This window comes from Petaurus breviceps, unplaced genomic scaffold, assembly GCF_028583685.1.
Source record: "Petaurus breviceps papuanus isolate PSGF00001 unplaced genomic scaffold, PetGlider_PUasm1.0 90459, whole genome shotgun sequence".
Taxonomy (NCBI): Eukaryota; Metazoa; Chordata; class Mammalia; order Diprotodontia; family Petauridae; genus Petaurus; species Petaurus breviceps.
Genome location: NW_027187259.1, coordinates 1,492,993 through 1,504,439, shown reverse-complemented (window position 1 = coordinate 1,504,439; position 11,447 = coordinate 1,492,993). Strand labels below are relative to the sequence as shown.

At 41.2% G+C, this 11,447-nt stretch overlaps 1 long non-coding RNA gene across 1 annotated transcript in view; it reads right to left on the bottom strand.

Moving 5' to 3' along the window:
* Positions 1-749: 749 nt before the first annotated feature.
* Positions 750-11,447, bottom strand: part of LOC138141696 (uncharacterized) — a 45,475-nt gene continuing 34,777 nt past the window's right edge. Inside the window, exon 4 of the long non-coding RNA XR_011163232.1 lies at positions 750-1,254. This is a non-coding gene — a long non-coding RNA (uncharacterized lncRNA). The remainder of the gene's footprint in view (positions 1,255-11,447) is intronic.

Genomic DNA, 11,447 nt, shown 5'->3' with positions numbered 1-11,447 from the left:
AAGAGAGCTATTGAAGAAGGGCAGAAAGGCATTATATTGCATCAATATCTAGTTGATAGATGTGGTAAAGTATGTGAATGCCAAATTATCTAATTAAATGCAACAATAAACATGTGGAAAGGAATTCAGAAAGCAAAAGTATATAAAATATTGGATTCCCTTTATCGACAAATGAAAACAAAAATCAAAAGGTGAAGGTAACCCATAGAGACAAAGCAGCACAAAGAAGAAAGTAAACAATTCAACATTGCTCAAAAACTCTACTACAGAGACTTGAGAATTTTTTTTTAAAAAGGCAAGAGATGGGGCGGCCAGGTGGCTCAGCGAGTAAGAGTACCGGCTCCAGTGTTGGGACAACCTGGAGATCGAATCCCGGGCTCAGGCACTCAGCACCACACCCAGAAATAACTGGCCGTGTAACCTTGAGCAAGTTACTTAACCCCGATTGCTTAAAAAGAAAAAAGGCAAGAGACAACCCTCAAAGAAGGGGGATGCAGGAAAAATTCTGGTTGTCTACATGGCTTCAAGATCTAAGGCTACAAAAATACAAATTGGATCAAGTGAAAAACAGAAAGCTTACATAAAGTTAGAGACCAACTTGTGAGTTCAAGACGTCTGGAGATCCATTGAGTCAAGATGATTGGCATCAAAGGGAGTTTCTTCACCAGAGAAAATTACTCAGGAAGATGACCATGAGATGTTTGGACAGTGCATAAGTGAGGTGAAATGTGGCCGTGCTTACAGAGTACTCTCACAAACTGCTTTACGTAATGAACAACAAAATAGTTCTTTCAAAGAAGGGAACAAACTAGTTTCTCTGGAAAAAGTAGAAAGTGATTGGAATGGATAAGATCCACAATATTGGCTCAAATTCTTCAGAGTTGCATACAAATTACTAGCAATGTGCTCAGCTAGCTTTCCCTCATATACAATCTGATCCCATCTTTCTTAACATGGGACACTGACTTATCATTTCACAGGAGGGAACACCAGCAACCTCTTTAAATAAAGATCAGTCACAAGATTCATACTTGACATTCAGTTTACATCACTTCAAAAGAAAATCACAAACACTTCCAAGAAAACTATATATTGACTGAGGAGCAAAAAGAGTGTGCCACAAAGTCCCATCAGCTTATAATTGACTCAGTAATAATTAGACAAGCTTTCATAAAATGCCATAACATAAATAGTACCTTTGGTGATTTTCATGATGCTTTTGACTCAATTCCTCACTCAGGGAGTATTCAAGTCCTGAAAATATAAAAAAGGCCTAAGTATAGGGAGAAAGCTAGAGTATTTGATGTCTACAAGGGAAACCATTCTCTATTGAAAACATGCCACCAACATGATCGTGTTAAAAAAAAATTGATAGAAAACATGGCATTTTTTTTAGGGAAACAGTTTAAAATCACTCTGGTTCTGCCCTAGCTTTAAATCCATGGTCATCTGTCCCAAATGGAACTAAATATGGCTTTTTAAATTAAAGAGGGAGTTGAATGAAAATTTTTATTTAAGAACTAAATGTATGTGAATAACACCAAGCTATTTGACTCCATGGCAAAATGCATTGAACAGCTTCTTCAATGATCAAATGATTTGTTTGTGGAAATGGAGGGATTTATGTTAGCAATTCAGGACCAGCTTATTGTCACCAGAAATCATCGTACTCTCTTTAAGGAACCCAGAATTAGTGATCAATGTAGACTACTCAAGGAAATGGTAGAAAATTGGCAACACATCATTGCAGGCTGTAAAAATTTAGCATCAACCAGAAACATTTATTAAGTGATCAAGCAATAAGCATTTATTTAGCACTTCCTGTATACATTGTACTGGCAAAACAAGAATGCTTGGATTTTTCAGGAACACGCATCTGTTCCACAAAGTGAGACATACCCGCTCATAGGACATTGGAGAACAGAACACCTGTTTTGTTTTGGAGCTCGGGAAAATGGCTATTTGTGATGTAATTTGGTTTCTTATTTCATCATTCAATTGAAACGTCTCTTTCTAATTATTATGGAAAATTTCTTCAATTGCCAAATCTTATGGCCTTTCCTCAGTTTTCATTCTTCTTGACCTATCCTCAGCCTCTGATGCTAACAACCACCTTCTCCTCCTGATACTCTCTCCTCTCTAGGTTTTCTTGATACTTGTCTCCCTTGGTTCTGCTGCCTGACCACTCCTCAGTCTCTTCATCAGTGTCATGCCCACTAGCCACGAGTGCCCCCCATGGAACTGTCCTGGGCTCTCTCCTGTTTTCTCTCTGTCACTTGGTGATCTGGTTAGCTCCCATGGGTTCAATTCTTATTTCTATGCAGATGATTCCCAAATCTATTTATATAATTGTAGGTTCTCTCTTGACTTCCAGTCTGCCATCACGAACCACTTATTGGACATTTTAATCTGGATGCCCCATGGGTATCTCAAACTCGGCATATTTGAAACTGAACTCATTATCTTTACCCAAAATTTACCCCTTTTCAGGCACCTCAGTGGCATAGTGGATAAAGTGTCCAGCCTGGAATCAGAAGGACTTGGGTTCAAATCTAGCCTCAGACGCTTACTAATGGTGTGACCCTAGACACTTAACCCTATTGGTTTCAGTTTCCTCATCTATAAAATGAACTGGGGAAAGAGATGGCAAACCACTCCAGTATCTTTGCCAAGAAAACTCCAAATAGGGTCACAGAGTCACACAACTGATCCAAGTGAACAACAACAGCCCTCTCCTTCCAGTTGCCTAGGGTCACAACCTTAGCATCATCTTCAACTCTAACTCTCTCTGACCCCACATATCCAATCTGCTGCCAATCTTGTTTCTTTCTCCACAACTTTTGTACGTGTCCCCTTATCCTTACTCACATGGCCATCCCACTAACTCACGTCATCTCATCAGCTCTCACTTTCCAACAGCCTCCTAAATGGTTGCCTTGCCTCAGGTCTCTCCCTACTCCAATTTATCCTCCACTCAGCTGCCAAAGTGATTTTTTCTATAGTTGAGATCTGACTAGGCTACCCTCCTACTCAATAAACTCCAGTGACTCTCTATTATCTCTGGCATCCAAAGCTCTTCACAACCTGGCCCTTTCCTCTCTTTCTTTCTTTCTTTTTTACTCCCTTGCATGCACTCTACATGGTCTAATTGTTGCTTCTCACACATGACGCTCCAGCCTCCATGCCTTAGTATTGGCTGTTTCCCACATTTGTGATGCTCTCCCCCCTCACTTCAACCTCTTAGAATCCCTGGCTTCTTTCAAAACTCAGTTCAAGCACCATCTTCCTCAGAAGGTCTTTCCTGGTCCTTCCCAGTTGTGAGTGCCTTTCTAAGGTGACTTTCTATCTACTCTCTTTGATCTTGTATTTATACACATATTGTCTCCCTCATTAGACTGTAAACTCCTTGAGAGCAGAGACCGGTTTTGTTTGGGATTTTTGGATTGTTTTGCTTGTTTTCTTTGTATCATAATGTCTGGCACATAGTAGCAAGCTCTTAATAAATGCTTGTTGGCTGATTGACCAAAGTCTAAGATACCTGGAGACCAAAGATATAAGCTCTTAGAGGGCAGGGACTGTTGCATATTTGTCTTTTTATCCTCGCAGAGGGTCTGGCACATAGTAGGTGCTTAATTAATGCTCATTGACTTGAATGGAACACCCAGAGAAATTATCATTGGGTAGCTCTGAACTTTGGAAATGTGCTCCCTTTTGTGTAAGAAGTCAGAAGGGGGCACTCGAACCTTTGGGAGCCCTCTGGGGCCATCACTACTAGACTAGACCTTTCCACAGTACAGAGACACAATGATGAAACCATATTATTACTGTTTTCAAATAATTATTGGGTGTTCCTGTTTAAGCAGTTACAGGAAACGCTTCCTCCCAAGATAGCAACCTGAGTTTCAGGCCTGGCTATTTCTATTGAAAAGAAAAAAAAACTGCTCCCTGCTTAGAACTCAAGTTTACAGTTCAGGCAGATGTTGAGGTTTAAGACTGGGTTGTTCCCCCAACCACTCTTCAATTGACTTTGACCGAAATGTAGAATAAGCTAACACTTACAGAGTACTTTCAACTTTACACATGTTTTGCCCACATTGGCTCATTTGGATTTCACAACAATCCTGCAGGGGGACCACTATCATTATTATGATTTTCATTTCAAAGATGAGGAAAATGGGAAGCAACAGTTCACCAAATGTCCCACCCGAGCTAGTGGGTGGGAAGGTAAGATACAGTCAGATCTCTGCTGACTCTCTATGGAGTGCTAGCTTCATGATCCCATGCTGACTGCGTGGTTGTTTTCAAGGATCTTACCATTGAGTAGGGGGGAAAGAAAATGCCTTTGCCACATGTAGGGGCAATTTTTTAACAAAAGGCATTTCAAAATTTTTTTCTATTCCTTAGCACCTTTCCTAAAACGTTTGCAGGGCGGAGGGAGGAGAAAGAGAAGTATTAAGTTTGGTTTAACTGGTGGATTGCAGTTACCTAGCCTACCCCTCTGTCTTGGGACTGTAGAAAGTCACTAATGAGTCAGAATGGTTTATGTCTCTAGTCAGGATTACCAAGACAATCATAACATAACATACTCGGAGCCCAAAGCCCTGTGTTGCCATTGATTAGCTGTGTGACCTCACATGAGATTTGGAGTGATAGATTTTAAGCTGGAAAGGATCTTAGAAGTCATATGATCTAACCTCTTCATTTTATAGCTGAAGAAACTGAGGTGCAGGGAGGGGAAGGGACTGGCCCAAGGTCTCACTGCTAATTACTAGTAGAGCTAGGATTTGACCCCATATCCAATGCTCTTCCTGCTCCAAATGACCAGATGACATTTCCACCTAAATTTGCCCCTCCTTATAACTTCACTTTTTGTTGAAGGTACCATGATTGTCTCAGTCACTGACTGGAGATATCAGAACTATCCCCAACTATTTAGCTCTCCATCATCCAATAAACCATCAAGATCTGCTAATTCCATAGACAAAATTGCTCCAGCCTCTCCGAAGTCACATGGCTGCCACTGTCTCTGCCTGGATTATTGTAGTAATGGTCTGAACAGGTTTTTGATCTATCTTTCTGGCCTCCTTCCATGATATTCTGCTTTCCAAACAAACTGGACTAAGAGCTGTTACCCGACTTCATCCTGCCTTCTCCCACCTCTTAACCTTTACACATGCTCTTCCCCATGACAGGAATGAACATTCCCTACTCCCTTTCTCTGCCCACTGATATCCATCTCTACCTCCTCCATGATGCCTTCCATGAACCACCTAGCTAAAAGTGTATCCTTCCTCCTTGACTGTCTTGAGCCACTTTGATTTATGAACATGTAGTCCCTTTTCTAACTTGTATTATACTTATTTTCTTCCTCCCCTACTGGACTGTAACCTCCCTGAGGGCAGGGACTGTGTTATCCTTCATCCTTATATCCCCAGCACTGATCACAAAGACAGGATTCTGCTCATAGTAATGACTTAATGAATTGAACTGAACCCAATCCAATCTTCTCATTTTCCAGATGACATAATGGAGGCCTTGACAGAATGATGACAGAGTCACACACTTGAAATAGTGGTAGAGTAGGCTCTAGGCCCCTAGTTCCCTTGATCCAAAGTCCTCTGCAATTTTAGACCGAATGGCTACTCCAAGTCACATTCAGGCATTGCAAGAGAGATCGTGGTCTACCATGATTTGGCCATTACTGGATTCCAGATCACCCTTGGTCTTTTGAGTCACAAAAACCTGATCTTTGAAGCTAGAGGCCTCAGTTCAAAGTAGGAATTCCTCTGTAGCTCCACCTCAACTTCTGGGCCCTGAACTGGAGGTCCCTGGTGAACTTTCCCTATGGTCCCATCATTCTCCAAATGAGAAGATCCAACTGAAGTATCTATAAGCCTGGCTTATTGTGTGTTTCATTTCCTTCTGATTATAGGAGATAGAAGGGCTTATGCAACATGAAGCCCATTATCACCAGCAACCATCAAAGTATATCTTCATGGGCCTTGTAGCACAAGACTCTGAAGCAAAATATTTCTCCAAGGTGGGGGATGGGAGAGGGGTAGGGGGGAAAGCCTGTTGTTCTCTCCACATCACCAAACACTGGTTCCAATGCTGACCATAAATAAAACAACCCTCAGGGAGTTTTCCGTTCCTGTCCAAGACTTCCCTGGGGACTAAATGATCAAAGTTTACAAAAATAAACCCCATTTGCTGTTCACCTTCCCTCAGCTAAGAGAAATAGCTTGAAATTAAGTAACCTTCAACCAACCACAGCCTCACTGTTTTATCTTGAAAGGAAGATAAATTTCAGTAAATTAACCCTTTTTTCTCTCTGTTCTCTCGTTTAGTATTTCGCTTTTTTCTTAAGAGGCAGATATTCCTTTCAGTTTCCAATAAGAGAAGCTCCAATTTCTCTGCTGCCTTATAGTCCCTGAAGCAACCCCTAACATCTCTCAGACCCTCTCCATTTCTCTACTTGTAAGACCTTTATCCCCTCTTAACTGGATTATTCTAGTAGCCTCCTAATTGGTCTCCTGCTCTTCCATCCATCTTCTGTGATGAAGCAAAAATCATCTTCTTAAGGCGCAAGTCTGGCCACCTACCTCCCCTGTTCTGTAACACTCCATGGCTCCCTGTTGCCTCCAGGAGAAAATCCTCCAGAATGCCATCTGAATCTGCTACTGAGTTTTCCAGTAAGATGAAGGTTAACATCATCTTCATCCTAATGATAACTACCTTAAAAAATTGCTGCTTTGCTTATAACTCCAATTAGAATTTGCGCACTTCTGATTTGCCAGAGAAAAGAAAAGAAGGGCCACAAGACAATAGTAGTGGGTAATTAGGACTTTTATAGGCCTTTAAGATCACCTTGCTTTAGGAACATCCAAATGTATGTATCAAATGATTAGGGCTTCAGAGTAAAAAAAAAGTATTTTTCTACTGGATAGGACTCAAGAGAGGCCAGAACAGTAGCCTAGTCAGTGGATGTAGGCTTTGTTTCCATAGAGCAAACAGGCACCCATTCATTCATCTCAAGAACCCAAATAGCTGTGACCTTGGGCAAGTCATCATCCTTCTCTGGGCCTCAGTTTCCTGGTCTGTAAAATCAGGGAGTTGGGCTAGATGACCTCTAAGAGTCCTATTTCCATGGTTCTTTCTTCTCCTTCCCCCACCCCGTCATCCCACTGCTATTTAGGCTGAAGATTTGATAATTATCCTAGTTCCTATTTCTAAAGGTCTTTAAGACATATTAAATGTTTTCCTCTGAACTCTGAGAGGTAATGCAAGGATGTCTCCCCTTGTCTAGATGTGTGATTTCATTGGCACTGGGGGGAATCTCTCAGTATGAAAACTCCCTCCCTCACTGCAGATCAACAGCTTCTCTGTAGTTTGTAGTCTTAGAGGATCACTAAGGGGCACCAAGCAGGGAAGTGATGTGTGTGGGTAGAATTTGAACCTGTGTCTCTCTGGCTCTGAGGCCCACTCTATAACTACTACCCCAAGCTGCCTCTCATCCCTATTTTTAGATGGGGAAACTGAGGCTTAGAGTGTCAGTCGCAAAGTAGCTAAGGGTTCATGTTCCCACAGCCCTAAGAGTGCTTTCCTCAGTCAGAACTGCTCTGTTCTCAGAAGAAAAGCTTTTCCTTTTTTTCTGTTGTTTTTTGTTTTATTTTGGTTTAACCATCTGTTGATGCTGCTCTGCTCGGAAATGCCTGGGACAAAAGCCCCAGGAAGCAAGCAAACAGTCCTCCAAAGGCATTAAAGCCACAGGAGGAGGCCATGAAGCTAAGTTCAAGGTCCACATGGACATACTAAGGTCATTGACAGCAAGTGGGCTGAAATAAGAGCCAATGGCCTAGGACTTTACGTTTGCTTTGCAAACTGGGGTAGGACGGAGTAAATACTTTCAGACACCCACGTCACCAATGGGAACCTGCAGAGTGTGTCCCTCAGTACAAGACAGTGTCTTTGGGCATTTGTAACTGGAGGAAAAGTCAGTGTAAGCCACAGTCTGGTTCCCTGCACACAGCTGGCACTCAGCAGATGCTGGCTAAGTGATTGAGAGGAATTGAACTTTAGAGCTGTAAGGGACCTTTGAGATAGATCATCTGGTTCAATCACCTAATTTTATGGAGGTACAAAACAGTTAAGTGACTTGCTTAATGTCACAAAGAACAAAGCTAGATGAAAACTTAACCAGTTTGGGTTGTGAACCCCATTTGGGGTAGCACAGTCAACTCCTTTTCAGAATCATGATTTTGAAGGCATAAAATAAAATACATATGATTGATTACAAAGAAAACCAATTGTACTGAAAGATAGTTATCAAAAAAATTGCTTTAAGTTCACAGATCAAAGGATTAAAAACGTAAGATTTGGAGCCAGGATTCTAGGATCCCATTTGGCTTTAGAAGGAAACTTACTGGGCATCAAATTCCCCTCCCTCATTTTATACTGTTATTCAGAGACACAAATGATTTGTCCAGGGCCACACAGCTGGGATTTGAACCCGAGTGCTGCATCTACAGATGTATGCCACACAGCTGATATAGGGCTCTCTTTGGAGTCCAGGCTTTATTCTAGTGTTCTTTGTTGCCTCTCTAGAGTAATAAAGACCCAAGGACATATCAAAAGGGCCATTAGAAGAATGTCTGGGTGAGATTTTCTATAGAAGGCAGATGAATTTTTCGGCAAGTGTATTTCTAGCATAGATATAGAAACTACCCATGCAGTCACTATACTGAAAGGTGACCTTCCTCTAGCCACCCCAGAGGACTGCTGATTTGCTTAGCTTGAGGGAAGGATGTCTTTAGACTCTTGCCTAAGGCCCAGAATTTAATTCTTCACTTCTAAAGGGTTCCTCTGGGGGACTTTTGGGGAGGCTCAGGTTTGCTAGATGGCTATTGGAGAAACCCATTTGTGGAATGTCCACATTGCTGCCCTCATTCACGCATCGTAAATTTCCCTGCAGTAGCTAGAATAGTCAGATGCAGGCCTGTTTGCTGGGTTGAAAACAGAATTACTTTTTTCTTTTTTGAGTAGCTATTTTATCAACATAAGCAGCTTTATCTTGGTCCCTGATGTTATATTTTTCAGGGCAGAGCCAGCCTTTAAAATGCATGATGCAACTCTCTTCAGGAATAATATTTTTCTTCTTTTGAATGATTGTTCCTCCGTGGTTTCATAGCATCAAGAAATCTTAATGCTCTGGCTTGGATAGAGACACCAAACTCAAAGGCCCCAAACCCGTGCTTGATCTAGAATCCCCAAAATCCAGTCTTTTTCATCCCTGACATTCCTGCAATCTATCTATTAGTAAATCACCATTAAATCACTGCTTTCTTCTTTTTGTCAGCCATGTTTGATGATTGGCAATGAGGTCATGGGATCATGAAATCAGGGATCCAGAGCTAGGAGCAGGGGTATATTAGAACCTTCCTTTTAACACGAACATTTACACCCCTGGAAATTGGCAAATGTTACAAATCAAGGCCTAATTTGTTGTTTTGTTGATTGTCTAGACATTAAAAAGAGATGGAGAAAATGTCAGTAATGACTTAAAAGTGTATTGGGCATATATTTTTAGAGAGCTAATTGTTAAGTATTTATCAAGACAACTGGCTGGAAGGTTTTTTGAAACAATCACACTAAAATTTATACATCAAAACATAATAGATTGTAAGGACTTACTATATTGTCAACTTCTTGAGGGAAGCAGGCCATAGTGGTTGTATCAGTGTCATTCACAATGCTTACACACACTGGAAGTCATAAAAACGTCTTAGCGCAGTTTTAAGCTACTAAAACTGACCTAAGATTTTGGGACACCCTATACAAAAGATGTTTAGGAAAATGTCTGTTGAATGCATGGATAAATGAACATTGCAAACACTAACACTTGGGGAATCACAGTCAACAGGGATATTTCTATTTAAGAATGTCTGTGAGTCACAGAATCATGGAATTTCAGGGTTGGAAGGAAGCTCATCAACCATCAAGAAGCACTTGTATGATATAGCGTCCCCTTGAAGGCCTCCAGTGACAGGGAACACATTACCTCCAAGAACAGCCTATTCCTTTGCCACAGCTTGAATGGGTGAGAAGCTTCTCTGGGCTTTTGCTTGCAGCTAGATGGTATAGGGGCTAGAATGCTTTGACTCTGAGCGAGGAAGACCCAAGGTCAAATGCAATCCCAGGTACTCAGTGGTTATGTGACCTTGGGCAAGTCACTCAACCTCTGTTTGTCTCAGTTTCTTCCTCTGTAAAATGGGAATGCTAATAATATGTCCATAGGGTTGCCGTCAGGATCAAATGAAATAATAATTGTAAAGCATTTTGCCAATCTTAGGGTGCAATATACATGCTCCTGTTCTTGTTATCAAGTCTAAATCTGCTTCTTTGAAACTTCAACTCATTATTCCTGATTCTGTCCTCTAGGACCAAACAGAAGTCATCAACAGCCCTTCAGATGCTTGAAGACCACCACCATGTCTTCCCTGGACCAAACACCCCTAGTTCCTTCAATCATATGACATGAATAAGAGATCGTCCACTACCCTGGTTATCCTTATCTAGATGTTCTCCAGCTTACCTTTACTAGGACAATTTGTGTAAATAAAGCATCTAGGACCATACATGGGCAGCTAGGTGGTACTACAGTGGGCAGAGTGTCTACTCTGGAGTCAGGAAAATAGGAGTTCAAATCTGGCCCCAGACACTTAGTATTTATGTGACCCTGGACAAGTCACTTAACCCTGTTTGCCTCAGTTTCCTTATCTGTAAAATGAGCTGGAGAAGGGAATGGCAAACCACTACAGTATCTTTGCCAAGAAAACCCCAAAGGGGGTCACAAAGAGTCAGACATGACTGAAAAAGTGACTAAAATACAAGGACTGTCCATGTTAGAGCTAGAACAGACATCAAAAGATCACCTGACTAGCCTCTTTCTTCTATGTAGGAGGCAAATGAGACCCAGAGGGGGTGATATACTCACAGAACGAGAAAATTATCCAAAGATTATTCATAGATATGATGGATGCATTGTTAGCTGTAATAAAATAAAGGCCATTAATTTCTTATGTCTCTTTTTGATACTTCCGTATTTCATAGCTTGCCAAACAACTTTTAAAATTCTCATCTAAACTCTCTGGGTCTCAGTTTCCTCACCTGTCAAATGGGGATAACAATTGCTGCTTTGATGACTTCAGAGGGGTATTATGGGGATCAAATGAGACAATACAGATGAAAGTGCTTTGTAAACTATAAAAGGAATGTTTTGATGTGGTATAATTTGAAATATACTGAATTGTTCACCTACCTTAAAAGATTTCCCCTGTTCCTTTGCCCAGGTTCATGAAAACACCACTATCTTTTCCAAAATAGTCCTATTGATACACACATACACACACACACACACACACACACACACACACACACACACACACACA